At 46.5% G+C, this 25,042-nt stretch overlaps 1 protein-coding gene across 2 annotated transcripts in view; it reads right to left on the bottom strand.

The window, feature by feature from the left end:
* C8H8orf48 (chromosome 8 C8orf48 homolog) overlaps window positions 1-23,161 on the bottom strand; it is a 180,752-nt gene extending 157,591 nt beyond the window's left edge. The window contains exon 1 of one of the 2 annotated variants that reach the window (XM_063937218.1): window positions 22,907-23,161. The gene's annotated coding sequence lies outside the window, so the exon portion shown is untranslated. The remainder of the gene's footprint in view (window positions 1-22,906) is intronic. The other variant, XM_063937217.1, reaches the window with a different exon arrangement.
* Between the last annotated feature and the right edge of the window lie 1,881 nt (window positions 23,162-25,042).

Genomic DNA, 25,042 nt, shown 5'->3' with positions numbered 1-25,042 from the left:
AACCAAAGCTCCCAAACGGGCGGGAGAGTGCGGATGACTCTGCAGCACCGAATGAGCAAATACAAGGTCCTCCTCAGCCAGGGTAACAAACTTGTAGAACTTTGCAAAAGTGTTTGAACCTGACCAAGTAGCCGCTCGGCAAAGCTGTAATGCCGAGACCCCTCGGGCAGCCGCCCAAGAAGAGCCCACCTTCCTTGTGGAGTGGGCTTTTACTGATTTTGGAAGCGGCAATCCAGCCGCAGAATGAGCCTGCTGAATCGTGTTATAGATCCAGCGAGCAATAGTTTGCTTTGAAGCAGGAGCACCCAGCTTGTTGGATGCATACAGGATAAACAGCGACTCAATTTTCCTGACTCTAGCCGTTCTGGCTACATAAACCTTCAAAACCCTGACTACATCTAGTAACTCGGAATCCTCCAAGTCACGAGTAGCCACAGGCACCACAATAGGTTGGTTCATATGAAAAGATGACACCACTTTTGGCAGAAATTGCGGACGAGTCCGCAATTCTGCCCTGTCCATATGGAAAACCAGATAGGGGCTTTTATGTGACAAAGCCGCTAATTCTGACACACGCCTAGCCGAAGCCAAGGCTAATAGCATGACCACCTTCCACGTGAGATATTTTAACTCCACGGTTTTCAGTGGCTCAAACCAGTGTGATTTCAGGAAACTCAACACCACGTTAAGATCCCAAGGTGCCACTGGAGGCACAAACGGGGGCTGAATATGCAGCACTCCCTTTACAAACGTCTGAACTTCAGGAAGAGAAGCCAGTTCTTTTTGAAAGAAAATGGATAGGGCCGAAATCTGGACCTTAATGGACCCCAATTTTAGGCCCAAAGTCACTCCCGACTGTAGGAAGTGAAGGAAACGGCCCAGCTGGAATTCCTCTGTAGGGGCATTCCTGGCCTCACACCAAGCAACATATTTTCGCCATATACGGTGATAATGTTTAGCCGTCACGTCCTTCCTAGCCTTTATCAGCGTAGTAATGACCTCATCCGGAATGCCTTTTTCTGCTAGGATCCGGCGTTCAACCGCCATGCCGTCAAACGCAGCCGCGGTAAGTCTTGGAACAGACAGGGCCCCTGTTGCAACAGATCCTGTCTTAGAGGCAGAGGCCATGGGTCCTCTGTGAGCACCTCCCGCAGCTCTGGATACCAAGTCCTTCTTGGCCAATGCGGAACAATGAGTATTGTTCTCACTCCTCTTTTTCTTATGATTCTCAGTACCTTGGGTATGAGAGGAAGAGGAGGAAACACATAAACCGACTGGAACACCCACGGTGTCACTAGTGCGTCTACAGCTATCGCCTGAGGGTCTCTTGACCTGGCGCAATACCTCTGTAGCTTTTTGTTGAGGCGGGATGCCATCATGTCCACCTGTGGCAGTTCCCATCGCCTTGCAATCTGCGTGAAGACTTCTTGATGAAGTCCCCACTCTCCCGGGTGGAGGTCGCGTCCGCTGAGGAAGTCTGCTTCCCAGTTGTCCACTCCCGGAATGAATACTGCTGACGGTGCTCGTACGTGATTCTCCGCCCATCGAAGAACTCTGGTGGCTTCCGCCATCGCCACCCTGCTCCCTGTGCCGCCTTGGCGGTCCACATGAGCCACTGCGGTGATGTTGTCCGACTGAATCAGCACCGATTGGTCGCGAAGCAGGGTCTCCGCTTGACTTAGGGCGTTGTATATGGCCCTTAGTTCCAGGATATTGATGCGAAGGCAAGTCTCCCGACTTGACCACAGACCCTGGAAATTTCCTCCCTGTGTGACTGCCCCCCACCCTCGGAGGCTTGCATCCGTGGTCACCAGGACCCAGTCCTGAATGCCGAATCCGCGGCCCTCGAGAAGGTGAGCACTCTGCAGCCACCACAGAAGAGACACCCTGGGCGATCAGCCGATGCATCTGTAGATGCGATCCGGACCACTTGTCCAACAGATCCCATTGAAAGGTCCTCGCATGGAACCTGCCGAAGGGAATGGCCTCGTATGACGCCACCATCTTTCCCAGGACTCGCGTGCAGTGATGCACAGACACCTGTTTTGGTTTAAAGAGGTCTCTGACCAGTGTCATGAGTTCCCGAGCCCTCTCCGTCGGGAGAAAAACCTTCCCCTGGTCTGTGTCCAGAATCATGCCCAGGAAGGGCAGTCGCGTCGCAGGAATCAGCTGCAACCTTGGAACATTTAGAATCCAGCCGTGCTGCCGCTACACTTCCCGAGAGCGTGCTACGCTGATCAGCAACTGCTCTCTGGACCTCGCCCTTATGAGGAGATCGTCCAAGTATGGGACAACTGCGACTCCCTGCCTTCGCAGGAGCACCATCACTTCCGCCATTACCTTGGTAAATATTCTCGGTGCCGTGGACAGACCAAACGGCAACGTCTGGAATTGGTAATGACAATCCTGTACCACAAATCTGAGGTACTCCTGATGAGGTGGACAAATGGGGACATGAAGGTAAGCATCCTTTATGTCCAGAGACACCACAAAATCCCCTTCCTCCAGACTTGCGATAAACCGCTCTGAGCGATTCTATCCCGAACTAGAACCTTTTCAGGTATATGTTCAGGGATTTTAAATTTAATATGGGTCTGACCGAACCGTCCGGTTTCGGTACCACAAACACTGTCGAATAGTAACCCCTTCCCTGTTGAACCTTTACCACCACCTGCTGGAGATACAATTTGTGAATTGCTGCTAACACTATTTCCCTCTCTATGGGGGAAGCTGGCAGGGCCGATTTGAGGTAACGGTGAGGGGGCATCACTTCGAATTCCAGCTTGAATCCCTGAGACACAATCTCTATAGCCCAGGGATCCACCTGTGAGTGAACCCACTTGTGGCTGAAATTTCGGAGACGCGCCCCCACCGGGCCTGACGCCGCCTGTGGAGCCCCAGCGTCATGCGGCGGATTTAGAGGAAGCCGGGGAGGACTTCTGTTCCTGGGAACTAGCTGTATTGTGCAGCTTCTTTCCTCTACCCCTGCCTCTCGCAAGAAAGGACGCACATCGGACTTTCTTGCCTCTATGTGATCGAAAGGACTGCATTTGATAATACGGTGCTTTCTTAGGTTGTGAGGGAATATATGGCAAAAAATTTTACTTTCCAGCCGTAGCTGTGGAGACCAGGTCCGAGAGACCGTCCCCAAACAATTCCTCACCCCTGTAAGGTAAAACCTCCATGTGCCTTTTTGAGTCGGCATCGCCTGTCCATTGCCGAGTCCACAGGACCCTTCTGGCGGAAATCGACATTGCATTTATTCTAGAGCCCAGTAGGCTAATGTCTCTTTGGGCATCTCTCATATATAGGACAGCGTCTTTTATATGCCCCAGGGTCAGTACTATAGTATCCTTGTCCAAGGTATCAAGTTCCTCAGATAAGGTATCTGTCCATGCTGCTACAGCACTACACATCCAGGCCGACGCAATTGCCGGCCTTAGTAGGGTACCTGAATGTGTATAAATGGACTTCAGGATACCCTCCTGCTTTCTATCCGCAGCATCTTTTAGGGTGGCCGTATCCTGTGACGGCAGGGCTACCCTCTTGGATAAGCGTGTTAAAGCTTTGTCTGCCCTAGGGGAGGATTCCCAGCGTAACCTGTCCGTTGGCGGGAAAGGATACGCCATAAGCATCCGTTTGGAAATCTGCAGTTTTCTATCTGGAGATTCCCAAGCCTTTTCACATAACTCATTTAACTCATGTGAAGGGGGAAAGGTTACCTCTTGCCTTTTTCCCCCATACATATAAACCCTCTTGTCAGGGACTGGGGTTTCCTCTGTGATGTGTAACACATCTTTCATTGCTATAATCATGTAGCGGATGGCTTTAGCCATTTTAGGCTGCAACTTTGCATCATCGCCATCGACACTGGAGTCGGAATCCGTGTCGATATCTGTGTCAACAACTTGGGATAGTGGGCGCTTCTGAGACCCCGACGGCCTCTGCGCTGTAGGATCAGGCATGGGTTGAGACCCTGACTGTCCGTCCCAAGGCTTCAGCTTTATCCAACCTTTTATGCAAGGAATTAACATTATCATTTAAAACCTTCCACATATCCATCCAATCGGGTGTCGGCGGCGACCCCACATTCATTTGTACCCGCTCTGTTTCCACATAGCCTTCCTCGTCAAACATGCCGACACAAGCGTACCGACACACCACACACACAGGGGATGCTCTATTTGAAGACAGTTCCCCCACAAGGCCTTTTGGAGAGACAGAGAGAGAGTATGCCAGCACACACCCCAGCGCTATATAACCCAGGAGTCACACAGTAACTTAGTGTTAACCCAGTAGCTGCTGTATATACTGTTTTTGGGCCAAATTTATGTGCCCCCCATCTCTTTTTACCCTCTTTCTACCGTGATTCTGCAGGGGAGAGCCTGGGGAGCTTCCTCTCAGCGGAGCTGTGGAGAGAAAATGGCGCTGGTGAGTGCTGAGGAAGAAGCCCCGCCCCCTCAGCAGCGGGCTTCTGTCCCGCGTTTTGTGTAAAAATAATGGCGGGGGCTCATGCATATATACAGTGCCCAACTGTATATATGCTGCTTTTGCCAAGAGGTACCTAATTGCTGCCCAGGGCGCCCCCCCCCCCCCCTGCACCATACAGTGACCGGAGTGTGTGGGTTTAGTGTGGGAGCAATGGCGCACAGCTGCAGTGCTGTGCGCTACCTCATATGAAGAGTGGAGTCTTCTGCCGCCGATTTCGAAGTCTTCTTGCTTCTGACGCCGGCTTCTGTCTTCTGGCTCTGCGAGGGGGACGGCGGCGCGGCTCCGGGATCGGACGACCAAGGGTGCGTTCCTGTGTACGATCCCTCTGGAGCTAATGGTGTCCAGTAGCCTAAGAAGCAGGACCTATCTGCTAGTGAGTAGGGCTGCTTCTCTCCCCTCAGTCCCACGTAGCAGAGAGTCTGTTGCCAGCAGATCTCTCTGAAAATGAAAAATCCTAACAAAATACTTTCTTTCCTAGCAAGCTCAGGAGAGCTCACTAAGGTGCACCCAGCTCGTCCGGGCACAGATTCAAACTGAGGTCTGGAGGAGGGACATAGAGGGAGGAGCCAGTGCACACCAGTATCCTAATTCTTTCTTAAAGTGCCATGTCTCCTGCGGAGCCCGTCTATTCCCCATGGTCCTTATGGAGTCCCCAGCATCCACTAGGACGTTAGAGAAAGAACGGATGATTTCTGCTCCTGTGAACCTGAAAAGGCAGCTGACCTCTCACTTTTTTTTTTTTTACCTTCCCTTACCTGCAAAGAAAGGGGAATCTTTATCCATTCGGTCGAAATGACTGCATCCTACAACAATGCGTCACCAACCGTTGTGAGGAAACATAGGGCAAGACGGTAGACTTACCCGTGGCACCTGCCGAAAGCATATTAACAAGGCCATCACCAAGCCAGGCATCACCTTCATGGGGGAGAGACTCCACTTCTTTTCGGAGTCAGCATTTGTGAATCCACAACGCCCTCCTAGCCGAGACCGCCATTGAAGTGGCCCGCGCACCCAAGAGTCCCATCCCTTGCAGTCGCACGGCAGTATGTTGCAATGTTCTAGACATAACCAAACTTAAGGAGTATCACATCTCTCCTCAGGGTAATTATATCGGATGACAAAGTAACTGACCATTTCTGAATACAAGCACTCCCCCCTGCGCATGCAATGCAAGTATAATCAAAGCATATAATTAAAATATCACTTAGCTTCCTGTAAACGATCCTTTGTGACAGGGCCCCCTGCAGAACAGGGGTTGACTCTCACTTTATTCTATCCATGGCGGGAAAAGAATAAACACTTGGACTCCTCGTGATGATTTGAAACCATCTTGTCACGGCTGACCTAGAGTTATTCAACAGAGCGACCAACACATGAGAAGGAAAAGTTTACTTCAGCATTCATTATATATATATTTATTTATTTTTTGTCCGGAACAGCAGGGTCCCTAGTGACATTAATGCGTTCTTAATGTGTATGAACATGTACTGAATGCCGATGTTGTGGATCTAATCAGGAAACATTATGGTCGACATAAGATATAGTATTCATGTCGACAGCCGGGAGTAGTAACTGGGCAAAATAACATGTATGCGACCCCGAGGGGTCTGAGGGAAATATATACATATTTTTAATATTACGCCCCCACAAATATTACTACGTCTGTGCTCGAGCTACGGATCAATGCAACCGTACTATATATATATATATATATATATATATATATATATATATATATATATATATATATATATATATATATAAGTCAGTGGAAGAAACCGCACTCATTTCCTTGTCAAAGTCGGGTGCTGCAATCTCATATTACAATCATAAGTCCTCCTGTGTAAACCACACCGTTTAAAGCAGCCTGACCACATAGAGACCAGCACACCATTTTAAATGCAAAAATACTTTAGTGAAAAAATTCAAGCAGTACATCAATAGGATTCCATATAGCAGCAGCTGGTGAAAAATATTGTCGATAAATACATGAGAACAGCTTCAAACCAAAGAACTTATCTGGTCAGCTAGTGGATGCATTGTCCTGTAGTGATAAGCCCGACAGCTGTTTCGGTGTATAACCACCTTCCTCAAGGGCTCCACAACAACTAGCCCCATGGTTGCTGCTTAAATAGCCAGGGTGCCCATCATCAGTGTACGGACACCTCACACATGTGACGACTCTCTCACCCGTCCACCAGTGCCTCACCAACATCTCTCTCCATAGCGCCGCCGTGAACCGCACGCCATCCGGCTTTGGAACGCACTTCCGGTTCCGGTCTGTGCGCTCACAACATTATCCGTGCAGGGATACCGCCGCCTGCATCGCATGGTCCGTGCCACTACTGTAACACGCCAGCAAATGCTGCATAGCAGATCTCATTGCACGGAAGCTTGTCAGTGACTGGACTCAAATGCATTTACATCATTCACACCGGGGGAATGGTTCCAAATTAAGGTTCCATTACATTTTCCCATGAACAACTGCTGACATTAACTTATATATCCAGACAATATAATAGAAGAGGATTCAGGTTAGCAACCAGGGTTTTCGGATTCCTGAGCCATCACACAATTACGGATGTCAGCAAAGCCTGACAGGCACCACATGGCTATTATATAAATAGAAATCACTTTGATAAGCAACCATCGAAGAAAATATTGTAATATGACAGGGTAGTGTAATCACAAGGAAAAACTATCATTGTTACATTATTAAAGTACTATGAATAAACGTTTGTAGACGTTAATATAATGTTAACACCTAAAGTACACATAAGGACAATCTAGTAGACATACACATCTAATAAAATCTAAAGCAAAAAAGATTATCCAAAGGATAAATATATAAATAAATCAATCAATCACGGCCCCCTTGTGCAAGCAGTCCTCTCCTAAACCTTACAGAAAAACATTCAGATTTAATTCTTCATTAAGGCCTCCCGGGTAAACTGTATCAAATTTGTATATCAGTTCACACTCCCGTTGGAGTAAAAGTTTATTGCGGTCTCCTCCCCTCTTTAGCGGTCTTATTTGATACAAGGGCATGAATTTAAAGTCCTTTAGTGTATGGCCAGATTCAAAAAAATGTTTGGCCACTGGTGGTGTACTCTGGTCAATTTTGGACATGGCTTTTTTGATGGAAGAGCGATGCATTCCGATCCTTTCCTTTAACATCCGGATGGTTTTACCAATGTATATTAATTGGCAAGGACAAATTATTAAATAGATCACATATTTACTATCACAGGTCATGTGTTGCCGTAAGAGATGTCTAACTCCAGTCTTCGGATGAATAAAGAAATCTCCTGTTAGTAAGTGTCTACAATTGACACATCTCCCACATTGATATGAGCCAGTCTTGAGGGATAGCCAATTCTGTTTAGCTGCTGTCGGACTTATATCAGAGGATGTTAATTGATCTTTTAAATTCCTGCTGCGTTTGTATGCAAACAATGGTCTATTTTTGCAAAAGTCTCTCATGATGGGATCAGACTCTAATATGTGCCAATGCTTCAATATAGAGTCTCTCAGATGTCAAGAAGCTATTGAAAATGTTCTAGGAAAAATCAATCTGTTGATTTGCTTATCCTTGTTCCCACCAGCCAACAGCGTTTCCCAGTCAGACCCCATTTTATGAAGAGCTTCATCCAAAAGAGCAGGATTAGATGTTATCCTGACTATTCGTGAAAGTTGTGCAAAGGGTAGGCCCATTTTTAATGGTTTGGGGTGAAAGCTTTCTGCTAATAGTACCGTGTTTTTATCAGTACTTTTCTTAAAAATAGACGTCTCAAATGCTCCTTCCTTAATAGAAATCGCTACATCAAGAAAATCTATATTAGAGGGACTGCTTGCACAGGTAAGCCTAATGGTGCCTGTAAGACTATTGAGATGTGAAATTAACTCATTGAGGCTTATTAAATCCCCAGTCCATACCATAAAGATATCATCGATAAAACGAGCGAAAAACGCTATGTATGAAGAAAATTTGGTGTTATTAAAGAAATTAATCTTTTCATATTCATGCATGAATAAATTAGCGTATGCTGGGGCCATATTAAACCCCATCGCTGTTCCACGCAATTGTAAGTAGAACGTATTCTCAAACAAAAAATTATTTTTATGTAAAATTATGTCAATTAACAGTAAAAAAAAATTCAATTGCGGGACCTTTATAGTAGGGACTGGAAACAATGGATTTCTTTATAGCCTCTATTCCCTCTGTATGTCCTATATTTGTGTACAAGCTAACAATGTCACACGTGACAAGAAGACATCCTGGTGGAGGATTGCCAAAAGATCTCAATTTAATCAATAAGTCTGTTGTATCTTTCAAGACAGTGGGGGTGTTAAGAACTAGAGCTTGGAGAAAAAAGTCAACATACTGTGATAAACTTTGACAAAGGGAGCCTCTTGAAGAAATAATGGGCCTCCCTGGGGGTTTTTTCAAAGATTTATGAATCTTGGGCAAGATATATAGTAAAGGGGTAATAGGGTTATCTTGTGTCAAAAAACTAGATGTATTCTCATCAATCCAACCATTACCCAATCCTAAGGCAATAACCGCATCTATCTCCTTTTTATATCCAAAAGTAGGATCATATGTTAACTTTTAGTAACAGACAGGATCCTCCAGTTGTCTATTCACCTCTGCTAAATAATCAACACGATTAAGGACCACCACCCCTCCACCCTTATCCGCGGCTCGAATAATAATCGAGTCATTACCTCTGAGACTCAAAATGGCTTGTTGTTCCTCCTTGGAGATATTATTATAAGAGCGTTTTTGCTTTTTGATAAACGGGATGGTATCTTGTTTGACTAATCTCATAAAGGTGTTAATTGACGGATTGGTGCATGGAGGATCAAATGTGCTCTTACCGCGAAATGGTAGGCTTACCTGTGCAAGCAGTCCCTCTAATATAGATTTCCTTGATGTAGTGATTTTTATTAAGGAAGGAGCATTTGAGACGCCTATTTTTAAGAAAAGTACTGATAAAAACACGGTACTATTAGCAGAAAGCTTTCACCCCAAACCATTAAAAATGGGCCTACCCTTTGCACAACTTTCACGAATAGTCAGGATAACATCTAATCCTACTCTTTTGGATGAAGCTCTTCATAAAATGGGGTCTGACTTTATCCAACGGGGCTACAATAAAAGTGATGTGGACGATGCGATACAAAAGTGTTTGACCCTGGATAGGGAAACGCTGTTGGCTGGTGGGAACAAGGATAAGCAAATCAACAGATTGATTTTTCCTAGTACATTTTCAATAGCTTCTCGACATCTGAGAGACTCTATATTGAAGCATTGGCACATATTAGAGTCTGATCCCATCATGAGAGACTTTTGCAAAAATAGACCATTGTTTGCATACAAACGCAGCAGGAATTTAAAAGATCAATTAACATCCTCTGATATAAATCCGACAGCAGCTAAACAGAATTGGCTATCCCTCAAGACTGGCTCATATCAATGTGGGAGATGTGTCAATTGTAGACACTTACTAACAGGAGATTTCTTTATTCATCCGAAGACTGGAGTTAGACATCTCTTACGGCAACACATGACCTGTGATAGTAAATATGTGATCTATTTAATAATTTGTCCTTGCCAATTAATATGCATTGGTAAAACCATCCGGATGTTAAAGGAAAGGATCGGAATGCATCGCTCTTCCATCAAAAAAACCATGTCCAAAATTGACCAGAGTACACCACCAGTGGCCAAACATTTTTTGGAATCTGGCCATACACTAAAGGACTTTAAATTCATGCCCTTGGATCAAATAAGACCGCTAAAGAGGGGAGGAGACCGCAATAAACTTTTACTCCAACGGGAGTGTGAACTGATATACAAATTTGATACAGTTTACCCGGGAGGCCTTAATGAAGAATTAAATCTGAATGTTTTTCTGTAAGGTTTAGGAGAGGACTGCTTGCACAGGGGGCCGTGATTGATTGATTTATTTATATATTTATCCTTTGGATAATCTTTTTTGCTTTAGATTTTATTAGATGTGTATGTCTACTAGATTGTCCTTATGTGTACTTTAGCTGTTAACATTATATTAACGTCTACAAACGTTTATTCATAGTACTTTAATAAAGTAACAATGATAGTTTTTCCTTGTGATTACACTACCCTGTCATATTACAATATTTTCTTCGATGGTTGCTTATCAAAGTGATTTCTATTTATATAATAGCCATGTGGTGCCTGTCAGGCTTTGCTGACATCCGTAATTGTGTGATGGCTCAGGAATCCGAAAACCCTGGTTGCTAACCTGAATCCTCTTCTATTATATTGTCTGGATATATAAGTTAATGTCAGCAGTTGTTCAGGGGAAAATGTAATGGAACCTTAATTTGGAACCATTCCCCCGGTGTGAATGATGTAAATGCATTTGAGTCCAGTCACTGACAAGCTTCCGTGCAATGAGATCTGCTATGCAGCATTTGCTGGCGTGTTACAGTAGTGGCACGGACCATGCGATGCAGGCGGCGGTATCCCTGCACGGATAATGTTGTGAGCGCACAGACCGGAACCGGAAGTGCGTTCCAAAGCCGGATGGCGTGCGGTTCACGGCGGCGCTATGGAGAGAGATGTTGGTGAGGCACTGGTGGACGGGTGAGAGAGTCGTCACATGTGTGAGGTGTCAGTACACTGATGATGGGCACCCTGGCTATTTAAGCAGCAACCATGGGGCTAGTTGTTGTGGAGCCCTTGAGGAAGGTGGTTATACACCGAAACAGCTGTCGGGCTTATCACTACAGGACAATGCATCCACTAGCTGACCAGATAAGTTCTTTGGTTTGAAGCTGTTCTCATGTATTTATCGACAATATTTTTCACCAGCTGCTGCTATATGGAATCCTATTGATGTACTGCTTGAATTTTTTCACTAAAAGTATTTTTGCATTTAAAATGGTGTGCTGGTCTCTATGTGGTCAGGCTGCTTTAAACTGTGTGCTTTACACAGGAGGAGATATATATATATATATATATATATATATATATATATAGAACAATAGAGGATAGCGCCTAGGTAAATTCAGTAAGACCCCCTAAAGCAGAGGAATATAATGACTATATAGTCAGACCTAACACTCCTCACAGGTACGTAAGTGGCAGCTTTTAAACAATATAAAGATAAATATAAAAAAATGAAGTATAAAAAGCGCCTAATAGTGTTGGTGAATCACTCTTCGTGAAAAATTGTGATAATAAAACAGACAAAGTATAAAAACTTAGCTGCGGATATTTCTGGTAGATGACTCTTAGAAACCGGACATGTAAAGGAGAGATAAAATTGACATAGTGTGTACTGTTTTTAAATTTCCACAGGTGTTTAAAAAGCAGTTTATAGGAACTGTGCAGGTTCCAAATTTATAGTATAAAACTATGTTAGTTAAAAACAATAGTTTAATAAACACACTCCTGCCATACATGCAGGTTAACAAACATAGATAAAACAGCACAAAAGTTTTAAGGACATATATAGCAGCTGATTTCAATTCTAAAATGCAGGTATTAATCGTACAATATTCAGAAGTATAGCAGGCTTATCTGTCCACATATATAGTTTTTGGATTAAATTTCATCCGTAAATGCAAGTATCAAACGTACAAGATAAAAGGTAAAAACATGGCTTATCTGTCCACGAATGGGAGGTCAAAGGGATGAGCATCCAGTCCCTGTCCCAACGCGTTTCGTCCTAGTGTGAGGACTTCTTCAAGGGGATGACATACTGTGGGAGTCCTGGGATTTTTATACTAAAACATGTGGTCACATGTAAGGAAGTGACCTCACTTCCTGTGTATCCTTCCGGATTTTAGTGGAGTATAAGAATTTAAATATATATCGTTTTTAATCTATAGATAGCGAGGATTATATAAATGGAACATATATATATATTTATAGTGGAGAAAACAAGTGTTAAGACAGTATTGAGCGATGTGTTGGAACGCAAAAACGTCACTTCCGGTTCTCGCCGTGGAACGCATCGCGTCATTTCCGTTAGCGGTAATGTTCGGTTCAAGTCATAGAGGACGGAAGAGACGGCGCAATCTTTAATATGAACACAGGAGAGGTTTCTAAGAGTCATCTACCAGAAATATCCGCAGCTAAGTTTTTATACTTTGTCTGTTTTATTATCACAATTTTTCACGAAGAGTGATTCACCAACACTATTAGGCGCTTTTTATACTTCATTTTTTTTTTATATATATATATATATATACATACACACACACACACACACACACACATACACATCAGGTATAGCTTTTTTTGAAATGCATCACATCATCATGTTAATTTATACCCAGTCATATTAGTTGGTGCCGACAGGGTCACCCACATACGTCTGTGTCTCCCATATAGTGTTTTCTTTTGGAAAAGCATACAACTGCTGACATGCCGACACTTAATCTCATGAACCAAGTACCATCAGGAGTCGGCGGTGCCGACAGAGGGATTCCCATAGCCGTTTGTGGCAGAGCACTCACACATGCCGACACACGTGTACTAAACACCATCGACCTTACACTGGCCATAATGGGTAGATCACAGTATCTGACAGGGAAAACACATAAAACGTTTACCAACTCATCTACCACACGCTCATTGTATGTATGTATGTATGTATGTATATATACAAACAGAAAGTTCAGCACTTACCATAGCAAGCTCACTTATCCTCACAACATCAATAAATAAATGATGGGGGTTTAGTTAGTGAATTGGCCAATGCACGGAAGCCTGCATACCGCTCGCCAAGGTACCCCACCTTCATGCAGGTCCTACACTATCACAAAGTCTCAAAAATTAAAACCTGGCAACTGTATCACACATAATATAACTGCACACATGCCCACTAGGTTTAATGTGTATCTGCCATGCATCTTATGGCTTTTAAAGGTACACTAGTCACCTGACACTGGCTGATAAATTACTAAGGAGCAGCTTACTAACCCCGCAATATACAAACAAATCTAGAAAACCACAGAACTCGCCACCCCAGAAGCGGGGTGCAATATCTGCACTCACCAGCGAGTGCTGTGGTTGTCTAGATTTGTTTGTGTATATATATATATATATATATATTTATATATATATATATATATATATATATATATATATATATATATATATATAATATATATATATATATATATATAGCTTTATTTTTGCACTAAACAACTGTGCCCCCCCACCCCTGTTTTACACAGGGAGCTGTGCAACCGTGTTTTGACGGGGCCAGCATCTCTGAGGAGAAAATGGCGCTGGATAGAGTGGTGAGGGCTAAGCCACGCCCCCTTATCAGCACGCTTCAGTCACGCTAGTTATTTACATTATTATACTGGCGGGGGTCTGTATACAGTGCCTAAGCATTGTATACCACGTTGCCAGTCCATAACATAAAGGTATATTGCTGCACAGGGCGCCCCCCCTGCGCCCTGCACCCTTGTAGTGCCGTTTTTGTGAGGGAGCAATGGCGTGCAGCGCGACCGCTGCACGGTACCTCAGACTCTGAAGTCTTCTGCCGTCACTGAAGTCTTCTGTTCTTCCTTTACTCACCCAGCTTCTTTCTTCTGGCTCTGTGAGGGGGTTGACGGCGCGGCTCCGGGAACAAGCAGCTAGGAGCACTAAGTGATCGAACCCTCTGGAGCTAATGGTGTCCAGTAACCTAAAAAGCAAAGCCCTTGAACTCAGAAGAAGTAGGTCTGCTTCTCTCCCCTCACTCCCACGAAGCAGGGAGCCTGTAGCCAGCAGGTCTCCCTGAAAATAATAACCCTAACATAAAGTCTTTTCAAAGAAACTCAGGAGAGCTCCCCTAGTGTGTGTCCAGTCTCTCTGGGCAAAGAATATAACAGAGGTCTGGAGGAGGGGCATAGAGGGAGGAGCCAGTTCACACCCATTCAAAGTCTTATAGTGTGCCCATGTCTCCTGCGGATCCCGTCTATACCCCATGGTCCTTTTGGAGTCCCCAGCATCCTCTAGGACGTATGAGAAACTGTATTATTTATTAATATTACTGTCCAGACATGTACTGTATCATCTCTGCTCTGGTACTTCTAGCACACTCCGGTCTGTATCTTAGTGCTGAGATACAGACTAGAGTGTGCTAGAAGCACCAGAGCAGCAAGCAACACACCAGGCAGGAAAGAGGAACTGCATAGTTTGTGACAGGTGCAGGGTGCTAGAATGAACACTACTATATTATGTATATGTACAGTAATTTTAGAATTTACTGTCATCGCTGTGACGCCACATCTCCAGGAATAAAGCAGGACTATAGGCTGCCCTTGCTGAGCTGGATATGAAACCTGCATAGCTCTGCAAGTTAAGCAAAATTCATCAAGAGCTCCACTCTTTTACGTGTGTCCTACATCTGAGTGGTGTGGTATTCAGTTTGCCGGCTGTTGGGATCCCGGCGCTCAGTATACCAGCGCCGGAATCCCGACACCGGGCATACTGACACCTTTTCTCCCTCTTGGGGTCCACGACCCCCCTGGAGAAAGAATAAATAGTGTGGCGCGCGTAGCGCACCACCGTACCCGCAAGGGGCTCATTTGAGCTCTCCCCGCTGTCGGCATGCCGGCGGTCGGGATCCTGGCGCCGGTGTGCTGCCCGCCGGCAAACCATACTACACCCATCTGGGTGTGCCTAAAGCAGCTTAAGGTTGAGAATGACTAAACCACAAATCTATATTTGATATTTAGGACACCACTGTGGTTCAGCATTAGGATTGCTCATTTTAACAGTACATGCTATAAAGTTGACATTATCATTTGTCTGGTGATCTGTTAATGCAGTGAAAATAGGTCTAGCTGTGATAGGGGTGCCATTACTTGGTAGAATCCCGACCTTACTTGGAATGCTGACACCGGCATCCCAAATAGGGTCAAAAGTCCGGTGCGGGAATACCAAACAAGTGTCTGCAAGGTAAGTTGTGGGATGGGCAGGACGGGGGAGGTTAGGTTTAAGCTGCGAGGGCGGAAGGCTAGGGTGGATAGGCAGCGGGGGTTAGGTTTAAACACCTCTAGGGAGGATTAGGGTTAGGCTGCGCGCGGAGGTAGGTTTATGCACCACTGGGGAGGGGTAGGGTTAGGCTGTGGGGAGGGGTAAGGTGTGTGGGCTGGAAGGTAGGGCTAGGGAGCCATTGTCGGGATTTTCAATATCGGGATGCTGCGGTCAGTATTCTGACCATCGACACCCCAATCCTCACCCGGAGGAACAAATAGGTCTTTATTTATGAAGCAGTAGCTTGCTTACTGGTGAGTTGGAGGGGAAAATTTAAACCGGTACAGTGTAAAGCTTTACACTGACTGAGTGCAGTTTTATATTTTCACCTCATACAAGTCAGGAAGTGGTGGCAGCTTCATAAACAAAGCCCAATGACTTGGTAAAAAGAAAGAGCAGGCTTCCTAAGGGCTGAAACAGACACGCCGGCTTTTGCCGGCCGGGAAACAGCCATCCGGCATTGTAGTTAACAGTGTGAGGGGTAGGGGCCTTTCACACTGCACGGCCCCAGCTCGGCTGCCGGGTTGCAGCCGGAAATATCCACTGGAAGGTCCGGCTGCCGGGCCGGGGCCATGCCGTCTTTGAAGGCAGAGAACCGTGTGTGTGAAGGGGAGCTTTCACACATGTTTTTTTTTTTTCAATCCGTGTCTGCTGCTGCGCATACGCACAGCATTACACTCGGCTCAAAGCCGTTGTGTGTGAAAGACTCTGGGGGTAATTCCAAGTTGATCGCAGCAGGAATTTTGTTAGCAGTTGGGCAAAACCATGTGCTGTGCACTGCAGGGGAGGCAGTTATAACATGTGCAGAAAGAGTTAGATTTGAGTGGGTTATTTTGTTTCTGTGCAGGGTAAATACTGGCTGCTTTAATTTACACTGCAAATTAGATTGCAGATTGAACACACCACACCCAAATCTAACTCTCTCTGCACATGTTATATCTGTCCCCCCTGCAGTGCACATGGTTTTGCCCAACTGCTAACAAAATTTCTGCTGCAATCAACTTGGAATTACCCCCTCTGCCGGATGGCAAAAAGCTGGACAGAGTTTGTCCAGCTTTTTGCCATCCATGGAAAACCAGCACGTGTGTTACAGCCCTTAGAGCACATAAACATTTAAAAGTTTAAATTATTATATTGTGCATAAACTTTTGCATACCTCTATATACAAAATGACTGAATACTTATGCTTTGGTGGTATGAAGAACGTAAATAAATAAATAAATAAAACAAACCAGTCTCTTTACCGCTGCTATTCACATTTAAACTGTGCTGTACACAGAACACATGATGAGGTATCTGTGTCATTAGCATACTGGAAGATCATGGTAACACACAAAATGTAACTGCTCACATTACTACATAAGTTCTGCCCTGTGAATTTGCTAACATGACCACTTATTTCATTGCCTGTTTCTCCAGGCAAAACAGAGCAGTCATTAATATTTTTTCCATTATGCTAAAACATGAATGTCCTATGTATAAAATAATCAAATGCTCCTAGGATAGTTAAAGCATTACAAGATATAGGACAACTGGTCTGGTTAGGCTACTTATGATACCAGGGCATGAAAAATAAGATTTTACTTACCGATAAATCTATTTCTCGTAGTCCGTAGTGGATGCTGGGCCTCCGTCAGGACCATGGGGATTAGCGGCTCCGCAGGAGACAGGGCACAAAAATAAAGCTTTAGGATCAGGTGGTGTGCACTGGCTCCTCCCCCTATGACCCTCCTCCAAGCCTCAGTTAGGATACTGTGCCCGGACGAGCGTACACAATAAGGAAGGATTTTGAATCCCGGGTAAGACTCATACCAGCCACACGAATCACACCGTACAACTTGTGATCTGAACCCAGTTAACAGTATGATAAACGTAGGAGCCTCTGAACAGACGGCTCACAACAATAACAACCCGAATTTTTTGTAACAATAACTATGTACAAGTATTGCAGACAATCCGCACTTGGGATGGGCGCCCAGCATCCACTACGGACTACGAGAAATAGATTTATCGGTAAGTAAAATCTTATTTTCTCTGACGTCCTAGTGGATGCTGGGACTCCGTCAGGACCATGGGGATTATACCAAAGCTCCCAAACGGGCGGGAGAGTGCGGATGACTCTGCAGCACCGAATGAGAGAACTCCAGGTCCTCTTTAGCCAGGGTATCAAATTTGTAGAAGTTTACAAACGTGTTCTCCCCCGACCACGTAGCTGCTCGGCAGAGTTGTAATGCCGAGACCCCTCGGGCAGCCGCCCAGGATGAGCCCACCTTCCTTGTGGAATGGGCCTTGACAGATTTAGGCTGTGGCAGGCCTGCCACAGAATGTGCAAGTTGAATTGTGCTACAAATCCAACGAGCAATCGTCTGCTTAGAAGCAGGAGCACCCAGCTTGTTGGGTGCATACAGTATAAACAGCGAGTCAGATTTTCTGACTCCCGCCGTCCTTGAAATATATATTCTCAATGCCCGGACAACGTCCAGCAACTTGGAATCCTCCAAATCGCTAGTAGCCGCAGGCACCACAATAGGCTGGTTCAGGTGAAACGCTGACACTACCTTAGGCAGAAAATGAGGACGCGTCCGCAGTTCTGCCCTGTCCGAATGGAAAATCAGATATGGGCTTTTATACGATAAAGCCGCCAATTCTGATACTCTCCTGGCTGAAGCCAGGGCCAGTAGCATGGTTACTTTCCACGTAAGATATTTCAAATCCACCGATTTGAGTGGCTCAAACCAATGGGATTTGAGAAAATCCAAAACTACATTAAGGTCCCACGGAGCCACAGGGGGCACAACCGGGGGCTGTATATGTAGTACTCCTTTAACAAAAGTCTGGACTTCAGGAACTGAAGCCAATTCTTTCTGGAAGAAAATCGACAGGGCCGAAATTTGAACCTTAATGGACCCCAATTTGAGGCCCATAGACAATCCTGTTTGCAGGAAATGTAGGAATCGACCCAGTTGAAATTCCTCCGCGGGGGCCTTCCTGGCCTCACACCACGCAACATATTTTCTCCAAATGCGGTGATAATGTTGTGCAGTCACCTCCTTCCTGGCTTTAACCAGTGTAGGAATGACCTCTTCCGGAATGCCTTTTTCCCTTAGAATTCGGCGTTCAACCGCCACGCCGTCAAACGCAGCCGCGGTAAGTCTTGGAATAGACACGGTCCCTGCTGAATCAGGTCCCGTCTTAGAGGTAGAGGCCACGGATTTTCCGTGAGCAACTCCTGAAGTTCCGGGTACCAAGTTCTTCTTGGCCAATCCGGAGCCACGAGTATCGTTCTTACTCCCCTTTGCCGTATAATTCTCAGTACTTTGGGTATGAGAGGCAGAGGAGGAAACACATACACTGACTGGAACACCCACGGTGTTACCAGAGCGTCCACAGCTATTGCCTGAGGGTCTCTTGACCTGGCGCAATACCTGTCCAGTTTTTTGTTGAGGCGAGGCGCCATCATATCCACCTTTGGTTTTTCCCAACGGTTCACAATCATGTGGAAAACTTCTGGATGAAGTCCCCACTCTCCCGGGTGTAGATCGTGTCTGCTGAGGAAGTCTGCTTCCCAGTTGTCCACTCCCGGAATGAACACTGCTGACAGTGCTATCACATGATCTTCCGCCCAGCGAAGAATCCTTGCAGCTTCTGCCATTGCTCTCCTGCTTCTTGTGCCGCCCTGTCTGTTTACGTGGGCGACTGCCGTGATGTTGTCCGACTGGATCAACACCGGCTGACCCTGAAGCAGGGGTTTTGCCAGGCTTAGAGCATTGTAAATCGCTCTTAGCTCCAGTATATTTATGTGAAGAGACATCTCCAGGCTTGACCATACTCCCTGGAAGTTTCTTCCCTGTGTGACCGCTCCCCAGCCTCTCAGACTGGCATCCGTGGTCACCAGGACCTAGTCCTGTATGCCGAATCTGCGGCCTTCTAACAGATGAGCACTCTGCAACCACCACAGAAGAGACACCCTTGTCCGTGGCGATAAGGTTATCCGCTGATGCATCTGCAGATGCGATCCGGACCATTTGTCCAGCAGATCCCACTGAAAAGTTCGTGCGTGGAATCTGCTGAATGGGATTGCTTCGTAAGAAGCCACCATCTTTCCCAGGACTCTTGTGCATTGATGCACAGACACTTTTCCTGGTTTTAGGAGGTTCCTGACAAGTTCGGATAACTCCTTGGCTTTCTCCTCCGGAAGAAACACCTTTTTCTGAACCGTGTCCAGAATCATTCCCAGGAACAGCAGACGTGTTGTCGGGGTCAACTGAGATTTTGGAAAATGCAGAATCCACCCGTGTTGTTGCAGCACTACTTGGGTTAGTGCTACTCCGTCCTCCAGCTGTTCTCTGGACCTTGCCCTTATCAGGAGATCGTCCAAGTAAGGGATAATTAATACGCCTCTTCTTCGCAGAAGAATCATCATTTCGGCCATTACCTTGGTAAAGACCCGAGGTGCCGTGGACAATCCAAATGGCAGCGTCTGAAACTGATAATGACAGTTTTGCACCACGAACCTGAGGTATCCTTGATGTGAAGGGCAAATTGGGACATGCAGGTAAGCATCTTTTATGTCCAGGGACACCATAAAGTCCCCTTCTTCCAGATTCGCTATCACTGCTCTGAGTTATTCCATCTTGAACTTGAATTTTTGTATGTACAGGTTCAAAGATTTCAGATTTAGAATAGGTCTTACCGAGCCGTCCGGCTTCGGTACCACAAATAGCGTGGAGTAATACCCCTTTCCCTGTTGTAGGAGGGGTACCTTGACTATTACCTGCTGAGAAAACAGCTTGTGAATGGCTTCCAATACCGTCGCCCTGTCTGAGGAAGACGTTGGCAAAGCAGACTTTAGGAACCGGCGAGGGGGAGACTTCTCGAATTCCAACCTGTAACCCCGAGATACTACCTGCAGGATCCAGGGGTCCACCTGTGAGCAAGCCCACTGCGCGCTGAAATTCTTGAGTCGACCCCCCACCGTTCCTGAGTCCGCTTGTAAAGCCCCAGCGTCATGCTGAGGGCTTTGCAGAACCCGCGGAGGGCTTCTGTTCCTGGGAAGGAGCTGCTTGCTGCCCTCTCTTACCCTTTCCTCTGCCTCGGGGCAGATATGACTGTCCTTTTGCCCGCTTGTTCTTATAGGACCGAAAGGACTGCGGCTGAAAAGACGGTGTCTTTTTCTGTTGGGAGGGGGTCTGAGGTAAAAAGGTGGATTTCCCGGCAGTTGCCGTGGCCACCAGATCCGATAGACCGACGCCAAATAATTCCTCCCCTTTATACGGCAATACTTCCATATGCCGTTTGGAATCCGCATCACCTGACCACTGTCGTGTCCATAAACTTCTTCTGGCAGATATGGACATCGCACTTACTCTCGATGCCAGAGTGCAAATATCCCTCTGAGCATCTCGCATATAAAGAAAAGCATCCTTTAATTGCTCTAAAGTCTGTAAAATACTGTCCCTATCCAGGGTATCAATATTTTCAGTCAGGGAATCCGACCAGACCACCCCAGCACTGCACATCCAGGCTGAGGCGATGGCTGGTCGCAGTATAACACCAGTATGTGTGTATATACTTTTTAGGGTAGTTTCCAGCCTCCTATCAGCTGGATCCTTGAGGGCGGCCGTATCAGGAGACGGTAACGCCACTTGTTTTGATAAGCGTGTGAGCGCCTTATCCACCTTAGGGGGTGTTTCCCAGCGCGCCCTAACCTCTGGCGGGAAAGGGTATAATGCCAATAACTTTTTTGAAATTAGCACTTTTCTATCTGGGTTAACCCACGCTTCATCACATACATCATTCAATTCCTCTGATTCAGGAAAAACTACAGGTAGTTTTTTTACCCCCCACATAATACCCCTTTTTGTGGTACTTGTAGTATCAGAGATATGCAAAGCCTCCTTCATTGCCGTGATCATATAACGTGTGGCCCTACTGGAAAATACGTTTGTTTCTTCACCGTCGACACTAGATTCAGTGTCCGTGTCTGGGTCTGTGTCGACCGACTGAGGTAAAGGGCGTTTTACAGCCCCTGACGGTGTCTGAGACGCCTGGGCAGGTACTAACTGGTTTGACGGCCGTCTCATGTCGTCAACTGATTTTTGTAATGTGCTGACATTATCACGTAATTCCATAAACAAAGCCATCCATTCCGGTGTCGACTCCCTGGGGGGTGACATCACCATTACCGGCAATTGCTCTGCCTCCACACCAACATCGTCCTCATACATGTCGACACACACGTACCGACACACAGCAGACACACAGGGAATGCTCTATTGAAGCCAGGACCCCACTAGCCCTTTGGGGAGACAGAGGGAGAGTTTGCCAGCACACACCCAAGCGCTATAATATATATGGGAACAACCCTATATAAGTGTTGTATCCTTATAGCAGCTTAAATATAGTAATATCGCCAAAAAAAGTGCCCCCCCTCTCTGTTTTACCCTGTTTCTGTAGTGCAGTGCAGGGGAGAGTCCTAGGAGCCTTCCTCACAGCGGAGCTGAGCAGGAAAATGGCGCTGTGTGCTGAGGAGAATAAGCCCCGCCCCCTATTTCGGCGGGCTCTTCTCCGGAGTTTGTGAGATCTGGCAGGGGTTAAATACATCCATATAGCCTCAAGGGCTATATGTGATGTATTTTTAGCCATAAAAAGGTATTATACATTGCTGCCCAGGGCGCCCCCCCAGCGCCCTGCACCCTCCGTGACCGCTGTGTGAAGTGTGCTGACAACAATGGCGCACAGCTGCAGTGCTGTGCGCTACCTCAGGAAGACTGAAAAGTCTTCTGCCGCCTGCTTCTGGACCTTCTTCCATCTTCGGCATCTGCAAGGGGGGTCGGCGGCGCGGCTCCGGGACGAACCCCAGGGTGAGACCTGTGTTCCGACTCCCTCTGGAGCTAATGGTGTCCAGTAGCCTAAGAAGCCAATACATCCTGCACGCAGGTGAGTTCACTTCTCTCCCCTAAGTCCCTCGATGCAGTGAGCCTGTTGCCAGCAGGACTCACTGAAAATAAAAAACCTAAAAACTTTTTCTAAGCAGCTCTTTAGGAGAGCCACCTAGATTGCACCCTGCTCGGACGGGCACAAAAACCTAACTGAGGCTTGGAGGAGGGTCATAGGGGGAGGAGCCAGTGCACACCACCTGATCCTAAAGCTTTATTTTTGTGCCCTGTCTCCTGCGGAGCCGCTAATCCCCATGGTCCTGACGGAGTCCCAGCATCCACTAGGACGTCAGAGAAAGGCATTTCTAACGCACATTTTGCCAGACTAAACATCTCACATTAGTCCCTCAGAGGTGATGCTGACATAACTTATACCTAGAGACAACCAGTGTAACAGCTATAGTGCTGCACACACAGATAACCCGACACTATGCATACAACTCACGTGATGTAACTGGAATGAGAACCTTCTGGCGACTGTACAGTGCAGCAGGAGTATACCGGAGGCAGGTAAGCAGCGACCACCCTGAGAGCAGCTCTGAAGTCACTGACCCAGACCAACATTATACATGCAAAGCACCGACTAGCCATCCACACACACCGTGACCTAACACCGTATCCCTGGTAACTAGTCACATTGTGCAGCACAGAATAAGGTCCGAAGTACAAAGGATAACGAAACTTTAGTTCCTGCTGAGAAAGTTAGTTCCCCAGAAACATGGCAGCAGCTGCTTATGAGTGTCGGTGGTCTGGTCATTGGCATTTCTGACCTGTTCTAATTAAAATCTTACAATCGTTGTTGTTGTTGTTGGTCATATATTCTTTCCATTTGTCTTTGTATAGTCTGACCATTGTTTTTTCTGACCCATTCTAATTGAGATTGCAAGATATCCCATTTACCTCAGTCTTAGCTCAGATAGAGGAGTGAAGTTTGTTCACTGTATTATTGTTCTGTCCATACGAGTTGAAAAGTAATTTATTTTACGTCCTAGAGCAGGGATGGGGAACCTTCGGCCCTCCAGCTGTTGTTGAACCACGCATCCCAGCATGCCCTGCAACAGTTTTAGCATGGCCAAATAGCAAAAATGTAGCAAGGCATGCTGGTATGTGTAGTTCAACAACAGCTGGAGGGCCGAAGGTTCCCCATCCCTGTCCTAGAGGGTACTGGGAATCCATTTAGTACCATGGGGTATAGACGGGTCCAATAGGAGCCTTGGGCACTTTAAGAATTTGATAGTGTGCGCTGGATCCTCCCTCTATGCCCCTCCTACCAGACTCAGTTTAGAAATTATTCCCGAAGGAGCCGTCACGTCGCTGGAACTTCCTGAAGAGTTTTCTGCATTTATTTTCTCTGTTTGTTATTTTCAGGCAGGACTGGATGGCACCAGCCTGCCTGCTTCGTGGGACTTAGAGGGCGGCAGAGTCTCTGGACTCAGTACACAGTGCAGACGCACCGTTTCTGAGGGAGCGAACTGAGTCTAAGTACACTACGGGTGTACACAGTACCCAGACTGGCATTACAGACTTAAAAGGCAACTGACTCCATTTTAAGCATTAAAAATGACCTCAGCCAGTATAAAAAAGCGGGAAGACTGCTTGCCATTGAAGGGGAGGGGCTTCACGATGAGCGGATCCAGCAGCTCACCAGCGCCATTTTCCCTCTTCAGTGGACACAGGCGCTGACTGACAGGGATGCACAGCTCCTCCGGAGAGACTCCAGATTACCTCAGCGGTACCAGGGGGTCATAGCAGGGGGGGGAGCGCTTACTATTGTACTAAGGGGGGCATTCCGACCCGTTAGCACGCAGCGGTGCAAACGAATCTTGAATGCGCATGCACGGCGGCTGCACTGCGCACGCACGTCGTTGCCTGGGTTACGTCGCACTGAACAAAGAAAGCGGTCGCAGAGCCGACTGCAAGAAGATTGACAGAAATAAGGCGTTCCTGGGCGTCTCCGGACCGTTGCCTGCCGTTTTCTGGGGTTGGAGAATAAAACGCAGGCGTGTTCTGGAGAACGGAGGGCAGATGTCTGACGTCAAAGCCGGCTCCAGCATCGCAGAGATCGTCGCACAGGATAAGTATGTCCAGGGCTAGTCTTGTTTTGCTTTAAATTTTTTTAGCTTAGCAGGGCTGCACAAGCGATCGCAGCCCTGCTAAGCTAAAATACACTCCCCGATAGGCGTGGACTAGTTGATCGCAGCAGCAGCAAAATGTTGCTGGCTGCGATCAACTCGGAATGACCACCTAAGTCCCCAATCTGGGTACTTAGTCTGCGACCCGGCTAAGCTTGGCATTAGCAGTAAGGGCGCTGTGTGCTGGCTCCACGCTATCTCTGTGTCTCTCTTGATGGGCTCTTTGTGGGTTAATTGTGCTTTCTGCTGCGGGGTACACGGGGCTCCACAAGGAATGGACAATGGGGTGTAGAATAGGATCTTGATCCGAGGCACCAACAGGCTCAAAGCTTTGACTGTTCCCAGAATGCACCCCGCCTCCTCTATAACCCCGCCTCCCAGCACAGGAGCTCAGTTTTGTAAGTTGGTGCTGCAGTAAGCAGGCACTGAACAGAGGGGCAGCTCACTGT

This window comes from Pseudophryne corroboree, chromosome 8 (assembly GCF_028390025.1).
Source record: "Pseudophryne corroboree isolate aPseCor3 chromosome 8, aPseCor3.hap2, whole genome shotgun sequence".
Taxonomy (NCBI): domain Eukaryota; kingdom Metazoa; phylum Chordata; class Amphibia; order Anura; family Myobatrachidae; genus Pseudophryne; species Pseudophryne corroboree.
Note: the sequence above shows the minus strand (reverse complement) of the source record. Positions and strands in the feature narration are given on the sequence as shown.